This window comes from Oncorhynchus keta, chromosome 25 (assembly GCF_023373465.1).
Source record: "Oncorhynchus keta strain PuntledgeMale-10-30-2019 chromosome 25, Oket_V2, whole genome shotgun sequence".
NCBI lineage: Eukaryota > Metazoa > Chordata > Actinopteri > Salmoniformes > Salmonidae > Oncorhynchus > Oncorhynchus keta.
The window spans coordinates 43,895,081-43,919,020 of NC_068445.1; the positions used below are offsets into that span (position 1 = coordinate 43,895,081).

Here is a 23,940-nt window from a genome sequence, read left to right on the forward strand (position 1 = left end):
GCTCATGCTCTAAGTGTCTCATATATGTATGTATGTGTGTATGTATATATATGTATATGTATATATGTGTTTTGAAGATATATTGATACGGTTTGCCGGCACTCGACAAACACCCATGCCAATATCTCCTCCAAACACCGGCTTCTCGGGCATGTAAAGGATAATCAACTAGGTATTCTATAGATAATAATGAACGACATGGAAGGTGTTCCACGACGCGCTACCTTCCACTGTGTTGCATTGTTTTCCAGAGAACGCATAGAGTTGATTATCCCTTTTATAACATGGCTATAATTTAACACATTTGCCGCTAGAGATGTGTTCAACACAACTCTAGTAGCTAGCAAGTGTTACTAGATAGCTACAGTGTCAGGAGGTCTATGTGTAGCTGGTGTATAGGAGTCAGGAGCAGGACAGCAGATATGAGTAAATAAACGTATTTATCCAACATACAGAGCCCACAATAACGGGCCATGCTACATAGAAACGATCACTCACAAACAAACATGGGGGAACAGAGGGTTAGACAATGAACAGGTAATTGGGGGATTGAAACCAGGTGTGTAAGACAAAGACAAAACAAATGGAAAATGAAAAGTGGACCGGCGATGGCTAGAAGGCCGGTGACGTCGTCTGCCGAACGCCGCCCCGAACAAGGAGAGGGACCGACTTCGGCGGAAGTCGTGACATACAGTAGTTTCCGTGGTGAGAGAGATGCATGTTGCCACCTGGGTGTCAGAAGGGGAGAAGGAGAAAAGTAGTTGAGTGTCATAGCAATGATAGGAGAGACCATGTGAGGATATGACGGAGCAGAGTGACTTGGTCTATAGAGAGAAGAGGAGAGGTCCATCCTCATAGCAGTGATAGGAGAGACCATGTGAGGATATGACAGAGCTGAGTGACTTGGTCTATAGAGAGGAGAGGACCATCCTCATAGCAGTGATAGGAGAGACCATGTGAGGATATGACAGAGCTGAGTGACTTGGTCTATAGAGAGAAGAGGAGAGGGCCTAGAACCGAACCCTGGGGGACACCAGTAGTGAGAGTATGTGGTGCAGAACCAGACCCTCTCCACATCACCTGGTAGGAGCGGCCTGCCAGGTAGGATGTTCCACAGGGAACATAGAGGCACCCATAGAGGCACCCATAGAGGCACCCATTGGAACATAGAGGCACCCATGGGAACATGGAGGCACCCATAGAGGTGGTGATAGGGGCCCGTAAGGTGCCTCTATGAGTTCCACTATGGTCCTTATGGGGTGCTCCTATGTTCCCTATGGGGTGCCCCTATGGTCCCTATGGGGGGCTCCTATGTTCCCTATGGGGGGCTCCTATGTTCCCTATGGGGGGCTCCTATGTTCCCTATGGGGTGCTCCTATGTTCTCTATGGGGTGCTCCTATGGTCCCTATGGGGTGCTCCTATGTTCTCTATGGGGTGCTCCTATGTTCTCTATGGGGTGCTCCTATGGTCCCATGGGAACTCCTATGTTCTCTATGGGGGCACCCATGGTCCCTAGTTCACCCATGGGAACTCCTATGTTCCCTATGGGGTGCTCCTGGTCCCTATGGGGTGCTCCTACCCTATGTTCTCTATGGGGTGCACCCATAGAGGTGCTCCTATGTTCCCTATGGGGTGCACCCATATGGGGTGCTCCTATGTTCCCTATGGGGTGCTCCTATGTTCCCTATGGGGTGCTCACCCCTATGGGGTGGTGGTGATAGGGGCCCTATGTTCCCTATGGGGTGCTCCTCCCTATGGGGGTGCTTCCACTATGGTCCCTATGGGGTGCTCCTATGGTCCCAGGGGGTGCTCCTATGGTCCCTATGGGGTGCTCCTATGTTCCCTATGGGGTGCTCCTATGGTCCCTATGGGGTGCTCCTATGTTCCCTATGGGGTGCTCCTATGTTCCCTATGGGGTGCTCCTATGTTCCCTATGGGGTGCTCCTATGTTCCCTATGGGGTGCTCCTATGGTCCCTATGGGGTGCTCCTATGTTCCCTATGGGGTGCTCCTATGTTCCCTATGGGGTGCTCCTATGTTCCCTATGGGGTGCTCCTATGGTCCCTATGGGGTGCTCCTATGTTCCCTATGGGGTGCTCCTATGGTCCCTATGTTCCCTATGGGGTGCTCCTATGTTCCCTATGGGGTGCTCCTATGTTCCCTATGGGGTGCTCCTATGGTCCCTATGGGGTGCTCCTATGTTCCCTATGGGGTGCTCCTATGTTCCCTATGGGGTGCTCCTATGGTCCCTATGTTCCCTATGGGGTGCTCCTATGTTCCCTATGGGGTGCTCCTATGTTCCCTATGGGGTGCTGTCCCTATGGGGTCTCCTATGTTCCCAGGGGTGCTCCTATGTTCCCTATGGGGTGCTCCTATGGTCACCCTATGGGGTGCTCCTATGGTCCCTATGGGGTGCTCCTATATTCCCTAGGGGTGCTCCTATGTTCCCTATGGGGTGCTCCTATGTTCCCTATGGGGTGCTCCTATGGTCCCTATGGGGTGCTCCTATGTTCCCTATGGGGTGCTCCTATGTTCCCTATGGGGTGCTCCTATGTTCCCAGGGGTGCTCCTATGTTCCCATGGGGTGCTCCTATGGTCCCTATGGGGTGCTCCTATGGTCACTATGGGGTGCTCCTATGGTCCCTATGGGGTGCTCCTATGTTCTCTATGGAGGGCTCCTATGGTCCCTATGGAGGGCTCCTATGGTCCCTATGGGGGGCTCCTATGGTCCCAGGGGTGCTCCCCCTATGGTTCCCAATGGGGTGCTCCTATGGTCCCAGGGGGTGCTCCTATGGTCCCTATGGTCCCAGGGGGTGCTCCTATGGTCCCTATGGTCCCAGGGGGTGCTCCTATCATCCCAGGGGGTGCTCCTATGGTCCCTATGGTCCCAGGGGGTGCTCCTATGGTCCCTATGGGGTGCTCCAATGTTCCCTATGGGGTGCCCCTATGTTCCCTATGGTGCTCCTATGTTCCCTATGGGGTGCTCCAATGTTCCCTATGGGGTGCTTCCCCCTGCTCCTATGTTCCACCTCCATGATTGACGTGGGGTGCTCCTATGGCCCTATGGGGTGCTCCTATGTTCCCTATGGGGTGCTCCTATGTTCTACTATGGGGTGCTCCAATGTTCCCTATGGGGTGCTCCTAGTTCCCTAGGGGTGCTCCAGATGACCACAGTGCTCCATGTTCCCAGGGGTGCTCCAATGTTCCCTAGGCTGTGCTCTTAACTGTTCATCTCCTATGGTCACTGGGGTGCTCCTATGGTCAAAATGGGGTGCTCCTTGGTCCCTGATTGGGGTGCTCCTATGTGATATGAGGGCTCCTATGGTTTATAACTCCTTTCCCTATGGTGAGGCTCCTAGGTCCCAGCCAATCCCAATGCTCCAGGTCCCAGGCACTGTGGTCCCTATGCCCAGGGGGTGCTCCACATTTGTGTCCCTTGGTCCCTCTTTTTCATCCTTTTGAAATCCCTATTTAGTAACTCAACACTTCCCAGATCTCCTGGGATCCCAGGGGTGCTCCTATGGTTCCAGGGGGCTCCTATTTCCTATTGACTAGTCATTCATAGACCCAGATAACTCCTATGTTCCCAGAAATCCCAGCATGCTCTAAACCCAGGGTGCTTACTATGGACTAGGTCATTCATAGGTCCCAGATCCCAGGGGTGCTCCTATCCCTAGGTCCCATGCTCTAAATCCCGGGGTTACTATCGACCCTAGTCATTCATAGACCCAGATAACAGGGGTGCTCCTAGGTCCCTAGAAATCCCAGCATGTCTAAACCCCCTTTTTACCCCTATCGACTAGTCATTCATATTGACATGGCAGATAACACTGGTGAAGAAGAAATGGCTGTGTCTCTACATGTTCTAACCTTTAGTGTGGCCAACCTCCAAACACTCAAATCAAGGCTCATGTCTTAATACATTAGGTGTCTGTCAAAAAGAAGAACACGCTTCACTGATTGTGACAAGGATTGATAAGAGCCCTTAGTTTTAACTATTTTAGTCATTCATAGACACAGATAATCACAAGAAGAAATCAGCATGTCTAAACCCGTGTTTACTATCTTTAGTCATTCATAGACACAGATAACACACGAAATTCTAAGTAACTCAACACTTCAGATCTCTGGGATCTGTGGCAGGCTGTTTACTATCGACTAGTCATTCATAGACACAGATAACACACGAAGAAGAAATCCCAGCATGTCTAAACCCGTGTTTACTATGGACTAGTCATTCATAGACACAGATAACACACGAAGAAGAAATCCCAGCATGTCTAAACCGTGTTTACTATCGACTAGTCATTCATAGACACAGATAACACACGAAGAAGAAATCCCAGCATGTCTAAACCCGTGTTTACTATCGACTAGTCATTCATAGACACAGATAACACACGAAGAAGAAATCCCAGCATGTCTAAACCCGTGTTTACTATCGACTAGTCATTCATAGACACAGATAACACACGAAGAAGAAATGCCAGCATGTCTAAACCCGTGTTTACTATCGACTAGTCATTCATAGACACAGATAACACACGAAGAAGAAATCCCAGCATGTCTAAACCCGTGTTTACTATCGACTAGTCATTCATAGACACAGATAACACACGAAGAAGAAATCCCAGCATGTCTAACCCGTGTTTACTATTGACTAGTCATTCATAGACACAGATAACACACGAAGAAGAAATCCCAGCATGTCTAAACCCGTGTTTACTATTGACTAGTCATTCATAGACACAGATAACACACGAAGAAGAAATCCCAGCATGTCTAACCCGTGTTTACTATCGACTAGTCATTCATAGACACAGATAACACACGAAGAAGAAATCCCAGCATGTCTAAACCCGTGTTTACTATGGACTAGTCATTCATAGACACAGATAACACACGAAGAAGAAATCCCAGCATGTCTAAACCCGTGTTTACTATTGACTAGTCATTCATAGATACAGATAACACACGAAGAAGAAATCCCAGCATGTCTAAACCCGTGTTTACTATTGACTAGTCATTCATAGACACAGATAACACACGAAGAAGAAATCCCAGCATGTCTAACCCGTGTTTACTATTGACTAGTCATTCATAGACACAGATAACACACGAAGAAGAAATCCCAGCATGTCTAAACCCGTGTTTACTATTGACTAGTCATTCAGACACAGATAACACACGAAGAAGAAATCCCAGCATGTCTAAACCCGTGTTTACTATCGACTAGTCATTCATAGACACAGATAACACACGTGATTGTTTTACATTTCTTAAGAGTGAATTATTATTATTATATTATTATATATATTATATTATAATTATCCATGGAAATTCAATGGCTCTATTCTAGCTGTCAGAAAGAACAAGGTGGTAACTTAGAAGATAATACACTCCGAACAACATTTAAAGTTTTTCTACGATTTTGGAGTTTGTTTATTTATTTAACCTTTATTTTACTTGGCAAGTCAGCTCAAGAATAAATTCTTATTTACAAGGACGGCCTACCGCCGGCCAAACCCAGACGACGCTGGACCAATTATGCGCCGCCCTATGGGACTCCCGATTACAGCTGTTTGTGATAAGCCTGGAATCGAACCAGGGTCTGTGGTGACACCTCTACCACTGAAATGCAGTGCCTTAGACCACAGCGCCACAGTGCCTTACACCACTGTGTGTGTGTGTGTGTGTGTGTGTGTGTGTGTGTGTGTGTGTGTGTGTGTGTGTGTGTGTGTGTGTGTGTGTGTGTGTGTGTGTGTGTGTGTGTGTGTGTGTGTGTGTGTGTGTGTGTGTGTGTGTGTGTGTGTGTGTGTGTGTGTGTGTGTGTGCATTACCTATCGGCCTTCGTCTGAGCTTTTTTTGTGTGTGGGAACCTCTCACTTTTTTTGGCAGATTTTTTTTTATTGGTTTAAGGCACCAATGAAACAATCGAAGAGAACAACAAGACTGAATTATGTTCTCCAGGTACAATTTAATTTAATTATATTACTCTCAGCCTGCAAACCAGAATTTGTAAGATCCTGGTCGAATGAAACAGACGGAGGCCCAGCGAAATGGTCAAAAAGGTTTATTTGCGGGAACGTTCTGGCGTGCACAGTACAAAGACCTTCATTTTATTCTGACTTCTCACGCACACACATACACGCACACACATACACACAACCATATGCACACACATACACACAACCATACGCACACACATACACACAAACAGACGCACACAATGTCCTGCTACACACCCACTGTCTATCTCACTTCCCAGCCAACCGAGATAGTGACCTTGTCCTTGAGACGTACTCCCCGTTCTCTCCCAAATCTCTAGTCAGGTCGGCACCAAGCTCAGACAGTTTTACCCTAATTCTGACTAGGACTACACATTTATTGATTATGATTTTATACATTCGAAATCAATTTCATACAATTATATATATTTTTTATTTTTTTTATTTCAGGTAGGCTAGTTGAGAACATTCTCAATCATTAAAGCAAGTGAACAGACAACACAGAGTTCTCAACTAAACAATTAGCAAGTCAATAACACAGTAGAAAAAATGGGCAGTCTATATACAATGTGTGCAAAAGGCATGAGGAGGTACATTGTCTTGCAGAAACACTGTAAATGATCAGATGGGCATGGGCTTATTGTGTGCAAAAGAGCAGAAAAGCAGCTATGTTTCAGGACGGAATATTCTAATCATTCAATGAATCCTCATCAACATCGCCTACATAACATTGTCTTCAGAAAGTATTCCTATCCTTGGGCTTATTGTGTTAGTAAAGCCTGAATCCAAAATGTATTTGTATACCCCATAATGACGTCACAATACCCCATAATGACGTCACAATACCCCATAATGACATCACAATACCCGGTAATGACTTCACAATACCCCATAATGACGTCACAATACCCCATAATGACGTCACAATACCCCATAATGACGTCACAATACCCCATAATGACATCACAATACCCCGTAATGACTTCACAATACCCCATAATGACGCCACAATACCCCACAATGACATCACAATACCCCGTAATGACGTCACAATACCCCACAATGACGTCACAATACCCCATAATGATAAAGTGAAAACATGTTTTTAGAAATGTTTGCACATTTATTTAAAAATAAAATACAGCAATATCTAATTTACGTAAGTCAGTACATGTTAGAATTACACAATATACTGTACCGGTCAAAACTTTGGACACCGACTCATTCCAGGGTTTTTCTTTCATTTTTACTATTTTCTACATTGTACCTTAACATTGAAGACATCAAAACGATGAAACAACACACATGGAATCATGTACTAACCAAAAAAAGTGTCAAACAAATCCAAATATGTTTTATATTTCAGATTCTTCAAAGTGGCCACCCTTTACCTTGATGACAGCTTTGCACACTCTTGGCATCTTTTGTAGTGACTGGGTGTATTGATATACAGTGCCTTTGCGAAAGTATTCGGCCCCCTTGAACTTTGCAACCTTTTGCCACATTTCAGGCTTCAAACATAAAGATATAAAACTGTATTTTTTTGTGAAGAATCAACAACAAGTGGGACACAATCATGAAGTGGAACGACATTTATTGGATATTTCAAACTTTTTTAACAAATCAAAAACTGAAAAATTGGGCGTGCAAAATTTTTCAGCCCCCTTAAGTTAATACTTTGTAGCGCCACCTTTTGCTGCGATTACAGCTGTAAGTCGCTTGGGGTATGTCTCTATCAGTTTTGCACATCGAGAGACTGAAATTTTTTCCCATTCCTCCTTGCAAAACAGCTCGAGCTCAGTGAGGTTGGATGGAGAGCATTTGTGAACAGCAGTTTTCAGTTCTTTCCACAGATTCTCGATTGGATTCAGGTCTGGACTTTGACTTGGCCATTCTAACACCTGGATATGTTTATTTTTGAACCATTCCATTGTAGATTTTGCTTTATGTTTTGGATCATTGTCTTGTTGGAAGACAAATCTCCGTCCCAGTCTCAGGTCTTTTGCAGACTCCATCAGGTTTTCTTCCAGAATGGTCCTGTATTTGGCTCCATCCATCTTCCCATCAATTTTAACCATCTTCCCTGTCCCTGCTGAAGAAAAGCAGGCCCAAACCATGATGCTGCCACCACCATGTTTGACAGTGGGGATGGTGTGTTCAAGGTGTTGCTTTTACGCCAAACATAACGTTTTGCATTGTTGCCAAAAAGTTCAATTTTGGTTTCATCTGACCAGAGCACCTTCTTCCACATGTTTGGTGTGTCTCCCAGGTGGCTTGTGGCAAACTTTAAACAACACTTTTTATGGATATCTTTAAGAAATGGCTTTCTTCTTACCACTCTACCATAAAGGCCAGATTTGTGTAATATATGACTGATTGTTGTCCTATGGACAGAGTCTCCCACCTCAGCTGTAGATCTCTGCAGTTCATCCAGAGTGATCATGGGCCTCTTGGCTGCATCTCTGATCAGTCTTCTCCTTGTATGAGCTGAAAGTTTAGAGGGACGGCCAGGTCTTGGTAGATTTGCAGTGGTCTGATACTCCTTCCATTTCAATATTATCGCTTGCACAGTGCTCCTTGGGATGTTTAAAGCTTGGGAAATCTTTTTGTATCCAAATCCGGCTTTAAACTTCTTCACAACTGTATCTCGGACCTGCCTGGTGTGTTCCTTGTTCTTCATGATGCTCTCTGCGCTTTTAACGGACCTCTGAGACTATCACAGTGCAGGTGCATTTATACGGAGACTTGATTACACACAGGTGGATTGTATTTATCATCATTAGTCATTTAGGTCAACATTGGATCATTCAGAGATCCTCGCTGAACTTCTGGAGAGAGTTTGCTGCACTGAAAGTAAAGGGGCGGAATAATTTTGCACGCCCAATTTTTCAGTTTTTGATTTGTTAAAAAAGTTTGAAATATCCAATAAATGTCGTTCCACCTCATGATTGTGTCCCACTTGTTGTTGATTCTTCACAAAAAAATACAGTTTTATATCTTTATGTTTGAAGCCTGAAATGTGGCAAAAGGTCGCAAAGTTCAAGGGGGCCGAATACTTTCGCAAAGGCACTGTACCATCCAAAGTGTAATTAATAACGTCACCGTGCTCAAAGGGATATTCAATGTCTTCTTCTTTTTTACCCATCTACCAATAGGTGCCCTTCTTTGCGAGGCTTTGGAAAACCTCCCTGGTCTTTGTGGTTGTATCTGTGTTTGGGATTTCACTGCTCGACTTACTTAGTAAATATTTACTTAACTCTTATTTTCTTAACTGCGTCGTTGGTTAAGGGCTTGTAAATAAGCATTTCCCGGTAAGGACACCTGTTGTATTCGACGCATGTGATTTGGTGCGATTTGATTTGGCGCATGAGACTTGATTTGAGTGTTTGGAGGTTACATAGGTTAGACATGCTGGCATTTCTTCTTCGTGTGTTATCTGTGTCTATGAATGACTAGTCGATAGTAAACACGGGTTAGACATGTTGGGATTTCTTCTTCATGTGTTATCTGTGTCTATGAATGACTAGTCAATAGTAAACACGGGTTAGACATGCTGGCATTTCTTCTTCGTGTGTTATCTGTGTCTATGAATGACTAGTCAATAGTAAACACGGGTTTAGACATGCTGGGATTTCTTCTTTGTGTGTTATCTGTGTCTGAATGACTAGTCGATAGTAAACACGGGTTTAGACATGCTGGGATTTCTTCTTCGTGTGTTATCTGTGTCTATGAATGACTAGTCATAGTAAACACGGGTTTAGACATGTTGGCATTTCTTCTTCGTGTGTTATCTGTGTCTATGAATGACTAGTCAATAGTAAACACGGGTTTAGACATGCTGGGATTTCTTCTTTGTGTGTTATCTGTGTCTATGAATGACTAGTCGATAGTAAACACGGGTTAGACATGTTTTCTTCTTCGTGTGTTATCTGGCATTTCTTCTTCGTGTAAACACGTTATCTGTGTCTGAATGACTTCTTCGTGTGTTATCTGTGTCTGAATGATAGTAAACACAGGTTAGACATGTTGGGATTTCTTCTTCGTGTGTTATCTGTGTCTATGAATGACTAGTCAATAGTAAACACGGGTTAGACATGCTGGGATTTCTTCTTCGTGTGTTATCTGTGTCTATGAATGACTAGTCGATAGTAAACACGGGTTTAGACATGCTGGGATTTCTTCTTCGTGTGTTATCTGTGTCTATGAATGACTAGTCGATAGTAAACACGGGTTTAGACATGCTGGGATTTCTTCTTCGTGTGTTATCTGTGTCTATGAATGACTAGTCAATAGTAAACACGGGTTTAGACATGTTGGGATTTCTTCTTCGTGTGTTATCTGTGTCTATGAATGACTAGTCAATAGTAAACACGGGTTAGACATGCTGGGATTTCTTCTTCGTGTGTTATCTGTGTCTATGAATGACTAGTCAATAGTAAACACGGGTTTAGACATGCTGGGATTTCTTCTTCGTGTGTTATCTGTGTCTATGAATGACTAGTCAATAGTAAACAGCCTGCCACAGATCCCAGGAGATCTGAAGTGTTGAGTTACTAAATAGAATTTCAAAAGGATGAAAAAGAGGATAAAAAAAACACAAATGTGTTGATTGGCTCAGGGCACAGTGCCTGATTCTGGAAGCATTGTGATTGGCTGAGAGCTATGGCCTCACCATGCTAAATCTGAGGTTACTCCAGGTCAGTGATATTCTCCGAGAGTGTGTGTGTGTGTGTGTGTTATCTATGTGTGTGTGTGTGTGTGTGTGTGTGTGTGTGTGTGTGTGTGTGTGTGTGTGTGTGTGTGTGTGTGTGTGTGTGTGTGTGTGTGACTCAAGGTTATTATAGTAAACTGAAACTAAGGGCTCTTATCAATCCAGTATCACAGAAATTCAGCGTGACAGCTGATACCAGTGTGGAAGAGCAATTGCAATTTAAAGGCAATGTTCCTGTCTAATAGTTATCTATGGGACTGATACCAGTGTGGAAGAGCTGGTCATGTCTAATAGTTATCTATGGGACTGATACCAGTGTGGAAGAGCTGGTCATGTCTAATAGTTATCTACTGGGACTGATACTGTGGGACTGATACCAGTGTGGAAGAGCTGGTCATGTCTAATAGTTATCTATGGGACTGATACCATGTCTAATAGTTATCTATGGGAAGTGTGAAGCTGGTCATGTCTAATAGTTATCTATGTGGGACTGATACCAGTGTGGAAGAGCTGGTCATGTCTAATAGTTATCTATGTGGGACTGATACCAGTGTGGAAGAGCTGGTCATGTCTAATAGTTATCTATGGGACTGATACCAGTGTGGAAGAGCTGGTCATGTCTAATAGTTATCTATGGGACTGATACCAGTGTGGAAGAGCTGGTCATGTCTAATAGTTATCTATGGGACTGGGAAGAGCTGATACCAGTGTGGAAGAGCTGGTCATGTCTAATAGTTATCTATGGTCATGTCTAATAGTTATCTATGGGACTGATACCAGTGTGGAAGAGCTGGTCATGTCTAATAGTTATCTATGGGACTGATACCAGTGTGGAAGAGCTGGTCATGTCTAATAGTTATCTATGTGGGACTGATACCAGTGTGGAAGAGCTGGTCATGTCTAATAGTTATCTATGGGACTGATACCAGTGTGAAGAGCTGGTCATGTCTAATAGTTATCTATGGGACTGATACCAGTGTGGATGAGCTGGTCATGTCTAATAGTTATCTTTGGGACTGATACCAGTGTGGAAGAGCTGGTCATGTCTAATAGTTATCTATGGGACTGATACCAGTGTGGAAGAGCTGGTCATGTCTAATAGTTATCTATGGGACTGATACCAGTGTGGAAGAGCTGGACACCTTTAAAAGACTTGGTGAATGATGCCAATAGGACGATTTGAATATTATTGTCTTGTAGACTTTTTTTTGTGTGAGTTTCCCCCTAATACAGGATGTGGTAGGAATCATCATTACACCTGTTAACACTTATTTTCTATTACTTAGATTTAAAATCATTTCTTATTGTAACGGCAAGTACAATGTGCCGTTTGTGTTTTATAGAAATGCGAAGTGTTTATTTTCAATTATTTTATGCTTAATAATGATGTTTTTTAGAATGTCCATTTTTAACAAATGTTTATTGTTTTCTAAAAAAAAATACATTTTAAGTATATTTATTTTTAAAATGGTTTAGGCGGGGAGTGTAAGAATATGTTGAAGATAAATACACAACGCAAAGACAGAGTAGGAAGAGGTCAAGAGGATGAGAGGTCAAGACGATGAGAGGTCAAGACGATGAGAGATCAAGATGATGAGAGGTCAAGATGATGAGAGGTCAAGATGATGAGAGGTCAAGATGATGAGAGGTCAAGACGATGAGAGGTCAAGATGATGAGAGGTCAAGATGATGAGAGGTCAACACGATGAGAGGTCAAGACGATGAGAGGTCAAGATGATGAGAGGACAAGACGATGAGAGGTCAAGAGGATGAGAGTCAATAGAGTACTAACGATCAATGGAAATAGTGTTTTTTTCTGTAATAGGGAGTTATTGATCCATGGTTCAGAGACATGGGAGGAATATGTCTTCTGAAATATGATACTTGTTATTTGGCCATTGGCTAGTTTTATTGCAAGGAATTCTAATTGGCCAACCACAGGCTAAGGGCTGGGTTATAAAACTACACGCTGTCCCTTTGTTCTGTGTAGAGAGAATCCCAGGAGAGAATCACTGAGGACAGGGGAGAATGATCATCTACCACCCTGTATGATTTGTCCTCTTCGAAGAAACCTATTTTCCTCCCCCCTGATTTGCCCTGGGGTTTCTGTAATTGAAGAGTAACAGAAATTGCTAACTGTACCCATGAGTTGTGGTAGAAGGGCCGTTCAGACCCATAGAAAACTAGAATGGACACATCAAAGATTGTTATAGCAAACTCAAGATAGGACATCTGCATCATTTACAATGGGAGCAAATGATGCACAGTGTGCAGAACAAGCAATGAGTCTGAGACTTAATCTACACCTCGATTAGGCTGATAGAAATCCTCATTATTTCTACATAGCCTACACTTCCTCGTTCTGAACATCTAAGGTGATGGGACGGGTGTGGCTTCGTGAGGCGGCAGGGTAGCCTAGTGGTTAGAGTGTAGAGGCGGCAGGGTAGCCTAGTGGTTAGAGTGTAGAGGTGGCAGGGTAGCCTAGTGGTTAGAGTGTAGAGGCGGCAGGGTAGCCTAGTGGTTAGAGTGTAGAGGCGGCAGGGTAGCCTAGTGGTTAGAGTGTAGAGGCGGCAGGGTAGCCTAGTGGTTAGAGTGTTGCCTAGTGGTTAGAGTGTAGAGCGGCAGGGTAGCCTAGTGGTTAGAGTGTAGCAGGTAACCTAGTGGTTAGAGTGTTGGACTAGTAACCAGCAGGTAACCTAGTGGTTAGTTGTGTTGGACTAGTAACCAGCAGGTAGCCTAGTGGTTAGAGCGTTGGACTAGTAACAAGCAGGTAGCCTAGTGATTAGAGCGTTGGACTAGTAGCCAGCAGGTAGCCTAGTGGTTAGAGCGTTGGACTAGTAACCAGCAGGTAGCCTAGTGGTTAGAGCGTTGGACTAGTAACCAGCAGGTAGCCTAGTGGTTAGAGCGTTGGACTAGTAACCAGCAGGTAGCCTAGTGGTTATAGTGTTGGACTAGTAACCAGCAGGTAGCCTAGTGGTTAGAGCGTTGGACTAGTAGCCAGCAGGTAGCCTAGTGGTTAGAGTGTTGGACTAGTAACCAGCAGGTAGCCTAGTGGTTAGAGCGTTGGACTAGTAACCAGTAGGTAGACTAGTGGTTAGAGCGTTGGACTAGTAACCAGCAGGTAGCCTAGTGGTTAGAGTGTTGGACTAGTAACCAGCAGGTAGCCTAGTGGTTAGAGCGTTGGACTAGTAACCAGCAGGTAGCCTAGTGGTTAGAGCGCTGGACTAGTAACCAGCAGGTAGCCTAGTGGTTAGAGCGTTGGACTAGTAACCAGCAGGTAGACTAGTGGTTAGAGCATTGGACTAGTAACCAGCAGGTAGCCAAGTGGTTAGAGCGTTGGACTAGTAACCAGCAGGTAGCCAAGTGGTTAGAGCGTTGGACTAGTAACCAGCAGGTAGACTAGTGGTTAGAGCATTGGACTAGTAACCAGCAGGTAGCCAAGTGGTTAGAGCGTTGGACTAGTAACCAGTAGGTAGCCTAGTGGTTAGAGCATTGGACTAGTAACCAGTAGGTAGACTAGTGGTTAGAGCGTTGGACTAGTAACCAGTAGGTAGACTAGTGGTTAGAGTGTTGGACTAGTAACCAGCAGGTAGCCTAGTGGTTAGAGCGTTGGACTAGTAACCAGCAGGTAGCCTAGTGGTTAGAGCGTTGGACTAGTAACCAGTAAGTAGACTAGTGGTTAGAGCGTTGGACTAGTAACCAGCAGGTAGCCTAGTGGTTAGAGCGTTGGACTAGTAACCAGCAGGTAGCCTAGTGGTTAGAGCGTTGGACTAGTAACCAGCAGGTAGCCTAGTGGTTAGAGCGTTGGACTAGTAACCAGCAGGTAGACTAGTGGTTAGAGCGTTGGACTAGTAACCAGCAGGTAGCCTAGTGGTTAGAGCGTTGGACTAGTAACCAGCAGGTAGCCTAGTGGTTAGTGCGTTGGACTAGTAACCAGCAGGTAGCCTAGTGGTTAGAGCGTTGGACTAGTAACCAGCAGGTAGCCTAGTGGTTAGAGCGTTGGACTAGTAACCAGCAGGCAGCCTAGTGGTTAGAGTGTTGGACTAGTAACCAGCAGGTAGCCTAGTGGTTAGAGGGTTGGACTCGTAACCAGCAGGTAGCCTAGTGGTTAGAGGGTTGGACTCGTAACCAGCAGGTAGCCTAGTGGTTAGAGCGTTGGACTAGTAACCAGCAGGTAGCCTAGTGGTTAGAGCGTTGGACAAGTAACCAGCAGGTAGACTAGTGGTTAGAGCATTGGACTAGTAACCAGCAGGTAGCCAAGTGGTTAGAGCGTTGGACTAGTAACCAGCAGGTAGCCTAGTGGTTAGAGCATTGGACTAGTAACCAGTAGGTAGACTAGTGGTTAGAGCGTTGGACTAGTAACCAGCAGGTAGCCTAGTGGTTAGAGCATTGGACTAGTAACCAGTAGGTAGCCTAGTGGTTAGAGCGTTGGACTAGTAACCAGCAGGTAGCCTAGTGGTTAGGGCGTTGGACTAGTAACCAGCAGGTAGCCTAGTCGTTAGAGCGTTGGACTAGTAACCAGCAGGTAGCCTAGTGGTTAGAGTGTTGGACTAGTAACCAGCAGGTAGTCTAGTGGTTAGAGTGTTGGACTAGTAACCAGCAGGTAGCTTAATGGTTAGAGCATTGGACTAGTAACCAGCAGGTAGCCTAGTGGTTAGAGCATTGGACTAGTAACCAGTAGGTAGCCTAGTGGTTAGAGCGTTGGACTAGTAACCAGCAGGTAGCCTAGTGGTTAGAGCGTTGGACTAGTAACCAGCAGGTAGCCTAGTGGTTAGAGCGTTGGACTAGTAACCAGCAGGTAGTCTAGTGGTTAGAGTGTTGGACTAGTAACCAGCAGGTAGCCTAATGGTTAGAGCGTTGGACTAGTAACCAGCAGGTAGCCTAGTGGTTAGAGCGTTGGACTAGTAACCAGCAGGTAGCCTAGTGGTTAGAGTGTTGGACTAGTAACCAGCAGGTAGTCTAGTGGTTAGAGTGTTGGACTAGTAACCAGCAGGTAGCCTAATGGTTAGAGCGTTGGACTAGTAACCAGCAGGTAGCCTAGTGGTTAGAGCGTTGGACTAGTAACCAGCAGGTAGTCTAGTGGTTAGAGTGTTGGACTAGTAACCGATAGGTTTCTATTCCGAATCCCAAAGCTGACAAGGTACAAATCTGTCATTCTGCCCCCTGAACAAGGCAGTTAACCCATTGTTCCTAGGCCGTTATTGAAAGTAAGAATTTGTGCTTGCCTAGTAAAATTAAATGACAATGAACAAGAGCAGCTGCTCACTGTTTATTTAAAAAAAAGAATGTGTCATATCTGGGTTTCCCCTTTAGTCTTTGGCCATATTGAGTCATTGTGCCCAGGAACTACAGTCACATTTCTGTGGTCTGAGGGCCTTTCAGACACATCGACATAGAGTGACAGTAATGGACTTGACAGACTTATTGACAGCCCTTCTAGAAATTCTATGTCTATGTTCAGCTATATTGACTGTACAGTCCACTGAAACTGCTGTGATCTGAGTTGAGACATTCCGTTCGCCCTCCAAACAGTACCAACCAGCCCAGTGATCTAGGCCCAGCCCAGGGATAGGAGGGCCCACATCCCTCTATGCCAACCCCTGACCTTATCCTGACCGCTGACCCTAATCCACAAATACCCCTGATCCCACACCTGTGAATGTGTGGTGACAAAAGGACTTTGTCCCTCGTTCAGCTCTTATGCTCTGTGTGGGATGCTGGCCATCAGGGGGAGGCCTACGTCTGAGAATGCTGATCTAGGATCAGCCCCCCTCCCCCTTCCTGCCATAATCTTATTCGCTATGATGTAAAAGGCGAAACTGATCAGTACTCCTACTCTAAGGGCCCAGAATCTCTGATTCTGAACTTATTGACCCTCTTACATCCAGAGTCGGGATCAATTCCATTTCAACTGAATGCATAGAATACCGTAATGCTTAGAAATACTCAATACATTGAAAAGAGCGCCACCTATCGGTGGCGGACTCCAATACAGGTGCCGGTCAAGATATACTGGAGTTGCAACTGTCCTAGTGTCTTGATTAGAGGATGTGGATGACCCGCAGGGGACAGGGATACGATCCACACTTTATTACCAGACCCTGATGAGACACACATACAGCGAACCCGGAAGAGAAGACTAGTCGTAAGGGTAGTGACGCACTAAACACAGGTAGGAGGTCCATGGAGGTCCTTGCCTCTTCAGGAAAGGTCCAGTTATGAGATGTAGTGGAGGACAGGATTTTATAGAGACCTTCTCAACCTGCCCTCCGAGGAACAACTAAATTTCAAGCTGGAACGAGGGCTCTGTTATCCCCCAATTAAGTAGAGCCTGTGATTGGCTGGCCCTGTTCAGCTGACCTTGTTCCCTGGCAACCTGGTCCCTAACACTAACAATAGTGTCAGGCTGAGGCAGGGGATGGTAGCCTACCTCAGCAAGTAAAAGCTACAAAGGTTTGTGCCTCTCCCAGGGCCAGAGAGGAGGAGGCATCGTTTTCAACAGCATATGGACGAGTACTGTGTTTACCATGTGTAGTGCTGAACGATTAGTCTTTTTTGAAGTCGTTTCCCTTTGATTATGTAAAGAAATAATCACGTTTTTTGGTTTCGATTTGTATTGTATTTTTTTATATATATATTTTTTTTTACATTAAATGCGTTATGAAATAATAACATTAGAATGATTTTAGAGCTTTTTAATGGAGATTCAAAAGACAAAAAATTGTGAACATTTCAATTACCAAAACATTGAAAATATTGCATTGTCTCAGTCAGGTCCACGTTGGGTAGACATCAACAGAGAAACAAGAAATTACTATGAAATAATACAATATTCCAGTCATCATCTCTGCTCAGGCAATATCAGCCAGCCAGCCAGCCAGACAGACCATCTAAGGATATCTCTGTGCTCCCCATACGGTACTGTCTGTAGTCATGCTATTTAGCTAGGCTAGCCTGCCTAAGTATGCTGCAGAGCTGTCTGAGGAAATCATTTTGCTTATTCTTCAAAGTAGATAAGGTATACTTTTGTGAAACTTAATCTCTGCTTACAGTAAACACGTGGAAATTCCATTCCAAAGTGAAAGCTCTACAGGTGCCAGACTGTGGTGTTCTTCTGAAGCATCTTAAGCTACGGTCTATATACGGGCCCAGGAATTACATATGGTTTGAAAGTCACGCAAGGTGAGTAAGGTTTTGGTCTGAGGGCACATGAGTGCGTGTGCTTTCGTTTTTTACGTGTGTGTGGATGTGTTTATATTGTTGTTTATTCTGTTGTTTGGTAAACACAGCTTGATCTTAATGTTGTAATCCCTAATTCCAGGTATTTACCCAAATTGTAAGCATCGCCGAGCCTGTGACGTGCTGACAGAGTCCTGTTTATTCTCTCTGTATTTCACGCAAATATTTGTCTGTAGATCTTCTTCTTTCTGTCTGTCTCTGTGTGTCTGTCAGTAACCAGGTTTCCATCCTTTTATTGAGAGTAAAGTACATGTCGGATTTTTAAAAAAATCACGACAAGCCTGATGGAGGTAAACTTTCCAAATGTTAACAAAACAAAATATGCTAGACAAGATGGGATCTTTTTATCTTTAAATATGCAAAAAATGACGGTGGAAACGACATGGTTGCATTGGAGAGGGTCAAAAGACGAGGCTGGCCCATAAAACCACAACAAACTTCTACAGATGCACCATTGAGAGCATCCTGTCAGGCTGTATCACCGCCTGGTACGACAGTTACACTGTCCGCAATCGCAAGGCTCTCCAGAGGGTGACCTGAGCCACGTCCTGTTCACCCCGCTACCATCCAGAAGGTTATCAAGGACCTTAGCCACCTTAGCCACGTCCTGTTCACCCCGCTACCATCTAGAAGGTCATCAAGGACCTCAGCCACCCGAGCCACGGCCTGTTCACCTCGCTACCATCTAGAAGATCATCAAGGACCTCAGCCACCCGAGCCATGGCCTGTTTACCCCGCTACGATCTAGAAGATCATCAAGGACCTCAGCCACCCGAGCCATGGCCTGTTTACCCCGCTACGATCTAGAAGATCATCAAGGACCTCAGCCACCCGAGCCATGGCCTGTTTACCCCGCTACGATCTAGAAGATCATCAAGGACCTCAGCCACCCGAGCCATGGCCTGTTTACCCCGCTACGATCTAGAAGATCATCAAGGACCTCAGCCACCCGAGCCATGGCCTGTTTACCCCGCTACCATCTAGAAGGTCATTAAGGACCTCAGCCACCTGAACCACGGCCTGTTCAGCCCTCTACCATCTAGAAGGTCATTAAGGACCCCAGCCACCTGAACCACGTCCTGTTCACCCCGCTACCATCTAGAAGGTCATTAAGGACCTCAGCCACCTGAGCCACGTCCTGTTCACCCATCTAGCTACCATCTAGAAGGTCAACAAGAACCTCAGCCACCTGAGCCATGGCCTGTTCACCCCGCTACCATCTAGAAGGTCATCAAGGACCTCAGCCACCTGAACCACGGCCTGTTCAGCCCTCTACCATCTAGAAGGTCATTAAGGACCTCAGCCACCTGAACCACGGCCTGTTCACCCCGCTACCATCTAGAAGGTCATTAAGGACCTCAGCCACCTGAGCCACGGCCTGTTCACCCCGCTACCATCTAGAAGGTCATTAAGGACCTCAGCCACCTGAACCACGGCCTGTTCACCCCGCTACCATCTAGAAGGTCATTAAGGACCTCAGCCACCCGAGCCACGGCCTGTTCACCCCGCTACCATCTAGAAGGTCATTATAAGGACCTCAGCCACCTGAACCACGTCCTGTTCACCCCGCTACCATCTAGAAGATCATCAAGGATCTCAGCCACCTGAACCACGTCCTGTTCACCCCGCTACCATCTAGAAGGTCATTAAGGACCTCAGCCACCCGAGCCACGGCCTGTTCACCCCGCTACCATCTAGAAGATCATCAAGGATCTCAGCCACCTGAACCACGTCCTGTTCACCCCGCTACCATCTAGAAGGTCACCCCGCTACAAGGACCTCAGCCACCTGAGCCACGGCCTGTTCACCCCGCTACCATCTAGAAGGTCATCAAGGACCTCAGCCACCTGAGCCACGGCCTGTTCACCCCTCTACCATCTAGAAGGTCATTAAGGACCTCAGCCACCTGAACCACGTCCTGTTCACCCCGCTACCATCTAGAAGGTCATTAAGGACCTCAGCCACCTGAGCCACGGCCTGTTCACCCCGCTACCATCTAGAAGGTCATTATAGGACCTCAGCCACCTGAACCACGTCCTGTTCACCCGCTACCATCTAGAAGATCATCAAGGACCTCAGCCACCTGAGCCACGGCCTGTTCACCCCGCTACCATCTAGAAGGTCATTATAAGGACCTCAGCCACCTGAACCACGGCCTGTTCACCCCGCTACCATCTAGAAGATCATTAAGGACCTCAGCCACCTGAACCACGTACCTGTTCACCCCCTGCTACCATCTAGAAGGTCATTATAAGGACCTCAGCCACCTGAGCCATGGCCTGTTCACCCCGCTACCATCTAGAAGGTCATCAAGGACCTCAGCCACCTGAGCCACGGCCTGTTCACCCCGCTACCATCTAGAAGGTCATTAAGGACCTCAGCCACCTGAGCCACGTCCTGTTCACCCCGCTACCATCTAGAAGGTCATTAGCCACCTGAGGACCTCAGCCACCTGAGCCACGTCCTGTTCACCCCGCTACCATCTAGAAGGTCATTAAGGACCTCAGCCACCTGAGCCACGGCCTGTTCACCTCGCTACCATCTAGAAGGTCATTAAGGACCTCAGCCACCCGAGCCACGGCCTGTTCACCCCGCTACCATCTAGAAGGTCATTAAGGACCTCAGCCACCTGAGCCACGGCCTGTTCACCCCGCTACCATCTAGAAGGTCATTAAGGACCTCAGCCACCTGAACCACGTCCTGTTCACCCCGCTACCATCTAGAAGGTCATTAAGGACCCCAGCCACCTGAACCACGTCCTGTTCACCCCGCTACCATCTAGAAGGTCATTAAGGACCTCAGCCACCTGAACCACGGCCTGTTCACCCCGCTACCATCTAGAAGGTCATTAAGGACCTCAGCCACCTGAACCACGGCCTGTTCACCCCGCTACCATCTAGAAGGTCATCAAGGACCTCAGCCACCTGAGCCACGGCCTGTTCACCCCGCTACCATCTAGAAGGTCATCAAGGACCTCAGCCACCTGAACCACGGCCTGTTCACCCCGCTACCATCTAGAAGGTCATTAAGGACCTCAGCCACCTGAACCACGTCCTGTTCACCCCGCTACCATCTAGAAGATCATCAAGGATCTCAGCCACCTGAACCACGGCCTGTTCACCCCGCTACCATCTAGAAGATCATACAAGGACATCAAAGCACCTGAGCCAAAAAACAACCAATGTAACTCCAAGTCAATCACACTTCTGTGATCATCAAGGACCTCAGTCCACCTGGAAGCAACACTATCTGACAATACATTTCACATGCTGTTGTGCAAATGGAATAGACAACAGCCACCTGACAGCCATGGCCTGTTCACCCCCTACCATCTAGAAGGTTCTGCAGGACCTCACCACAGACCACTTCTCTGTTCCTATGCTTCCATCTGATGTTTTGGTCACTTTTGAATGACTGGCAGCCACCTGTGGTAGCATGAGAAGGAGTCTACAACCCACCATGGCTCAGGTAGTGGCTCATCCAGGATGGAACATCAATGCAAGCTGTGGCAGCCAGCGTAGTGTCCAGAGCATGGAGGCACTACCAGGAGACCATCTAGAAGGTCATCAGGAGATGTGGACCTCAGCAACAACCCAGCAGCCAGGACCTGTTCCTCCGCCTTTGTCTAGGAGGTCAGGAAGGACCTGCAGCCACCTGACCCAGCAGGCCACAAATGTCATGCGTCTGCCATCTAGAAACAGTCCATGAGGGTGGTAATGAGGGCCCCAGCCACAGGTGGGGTTGTGCCTGTTCACCCTAACACCATCTAGGAGGTCATTAAGGAACACCAAGATTGGCAAATTGCCACCTGAACCCTGTGCTGTTCACAGATGAAAGCCACACTGAGCACATGTGAGAGGTCATGACAGAGTCTGGAGCCACCCGCCGTGGAGCCACGTTCTGCACCCTGCAACATCCTCCAGCTTTGGGGACCTCAGCCACCTGCACAGCCCTCCATTCACCCCAGAGGTAACCTGACTGCCATTAGGTACTGAGATGAGATCCTCAGACCCCTTGTGAGACCATATGCTGGTGCCTGTTGGCTCTGGGTTCCATCTAATGCAAGACAATGCTAGACCTCATGTGGCCAGCAGTTCCTGCAAGAGGAAGGCATTGATGCTATGGACTGGCCCGCCTGTTCCCCAGACCTGAATCCAATCTGAGCACATCTGGGACATCAGCCACCATCCACCACGTCCTGTTCACCCAGACTACCAGGAGTTGGCGGATGCTTTAGAGGTCTGGGAGGAGATCCCTCAGCCACCTGCCACCCATCAGGCCATGCCCAGGTGTTGTAGGAAGGTCATACAGGCACGTGGAGCCACACACTACTGAGCCTCATTTTGACTTGTTTTAAGGACATTACATCAAAGTTGGATCAGCCTGTAGTGTGGTTTTCCATTTAATTTTGAGTGTGACTCCAAATCCAGACCTCCATGGGTTGATAAATTTGATTTCAATTGATAATTTTTGTGTGATTTTGTTGTCACACATTCAACGATGTAAAGAAAAAGTATTTAATAAGAATATTTCATTCATTCAGATCTAGGATGTGTTATTTTAGTGTTCTGTAGTGGCTTCCTTTCGTCTTTACCATAGCCACTGCCAGCCACCCGAAGCACGGGTTGTTTTGTACGCATACAGTCCATCTCAAGGTTTCATTAAACATTCCATGACATCCAGGGATATGGTGCAACAAAAATGTTTATTCTTCTTATATCTAAGAAATAAATTATTCTCCAATCAACTTAAAGCATAGATGACTTTATATGGAAAATACATATTATGACATGTCTGTATGTCTGTATGGTCAAAAAACTATACCGCTCCTACATCTAGAAGGACTCCCTCTCCCAAGGCCCAACTTCCTGCCTTTATCCTAACACACTACCACAATACAATGAACAGGCAAGAGGGCCAAATGGCCTGTTACACTAACAACAAATTAATATATCTCAATCGGGTAAATATAAATCATAAAGGTACGTACCTAATATTTCATCATTTACATTAATATTTAATATATTTATACAAATATACATGGAGCTCCATATGTTGGGTCTTTTATACAAATATGTCCAAATCGGCTCTAACATGTTCCATTTTTTTGAGCCAGTGTATATATATATATATATATATATCTATAATATCATATATATATACCTCAGCCACCTGATATATATTTGTTTTATTTATCTGTCTGAAATGTTCTGTGTAAGGACCCCCCACCCTCCCCACCTCCTCCGTCTTCACACCGCTACCATCTGGACAGTTCATAAACAATGTCAGCTACCTACAGTTACGGCCTGTTAAAGTTAGACCCATTTCAGAAATGGATCTGTAGCTTTCCCACCCAGCCAGTTATGCATCAATAAACATAAAAAAAAAATTTTTTACATTTTAAATTGGAGTCATCGAGCATACATTTTCATACTTCTTCCTACTGGTGCCCATTATAAGGACTTGTGAATAAGAAATCTGTTCCAAATGGGCCAGATGACATCTAGACCCATTCGAATGGGCCAGATGACAGCCAGACCTGTTCCAAATGGGCCAGATGACTGTTCAGACCCGTTACCATCTAGATGACAGTCAGACCTGTTCCAAATGGGCCAGATGACACGGCCTGTTCCAAATGGGCCAGATCACAGTCAGACCATTCCAAATGGGCAGATGACAGGACCCGTTCAATGGGCCACCTGACACCAGACCTGTTCCAAATGGGCCAGATGACCATCTAGACCCGTTCAAATGGGCCAGATGACCCCAGACCACCGAACCAGATGACTGTTCAGACCCGTTCCAAATGGGCCAGATGACAGTCAGACCCGTTCGAATGGGCCAGATGACAGCCACCTGTTCCAATGGCCTGTTCAGACCTGTTCCATCTAGATGGTCATCAGACCTGTTCAACCTGGGCCAGATGGCTCAGTCAGACCTGTTCAATGGGCCAGATGACATCAGACCCGTTCTGAATGGGCC

At 46.0% G+C, this 23,940-nt stretch overlaps 3 long non-coding RNA genes across 11 annotated transcripts; 2 read left to right on the forward strand and 1 right to left on the reverse strand.

Annotated features, from left to right (window-relative positions):
- Positions 1 to 13,826: 13,826 nt before the first annotated feature.
- On the forward strand, positions 13,827 to 14,920 carry LOC127911829 (uncharacterized). Its single transcript, XR_008079597.1, has 3 exons — positions 13,827 to 13,918; positions 14,426 to 14,698; positions 14,855 to 14,920. It is a non-coding gene; the product is annotated as an uncharacterized LOC127911829 (long non-coding RNA).
- A 3,637-nt stretch (positions 14,921 to 18,557) lies between these two features.
- LOC127911828 (uncharacterized) lies at positions 18,558 to 21,052 on the reverse strand. Of its 7 annotated transcripts, none has more exons than XR_008079593.1 (6): positions 20,962 to 21,052; positions 20,402 to 20,489; positions 20,217 to 20,334; positions 19,797 to 19,855; positions 19,286 to 19,374; positions 18,558 to 18,632 (listed from the first exon to the last, which is right to left on the reverse strand). It is a non-coding gene; the product is annotated as an uncharacterized LOC127911828 (long non-coding RNA). The 7 variants fall into 7 exon arrangements; XR_008079592.1 differs by lacking the exon at positions 20,962 to 21,052 and adding an exon at positions 20,785 to 20,847; XR_008079595.1 differs by lacking the exon at positions 20,962 to 21,052 and adding an exon at positions 20,726 to 20,765.
- LOC127911830 (uncharacterized) lies at positions 19,746 to 21,042 on the forward strand. Of its 3 annotated transcripts, none has more exons than XR_008079598.1 (3): positions 19,746 to 19,843; positions 19,903 to 19,961; positions 20,980 to 21,042. It is a non-coding gene; the product is annotated as an uncharacterized LOC127911830 (long non-coding RNA). The 3 variants fall into 3 exon arrangements; XR_008079600.1 differs by lacking the exon at positions 20,980 to 21,042 and adding an exon at positions 20,803 to 20,828; XR_008079599.1 differs by lacking the exon at positions 20,980 to 21,042 and adding an exon at positions 20,744 to 20,769.
- Positions 21,053 to 23,940: the final 2,888 nt, after the last annotated feature.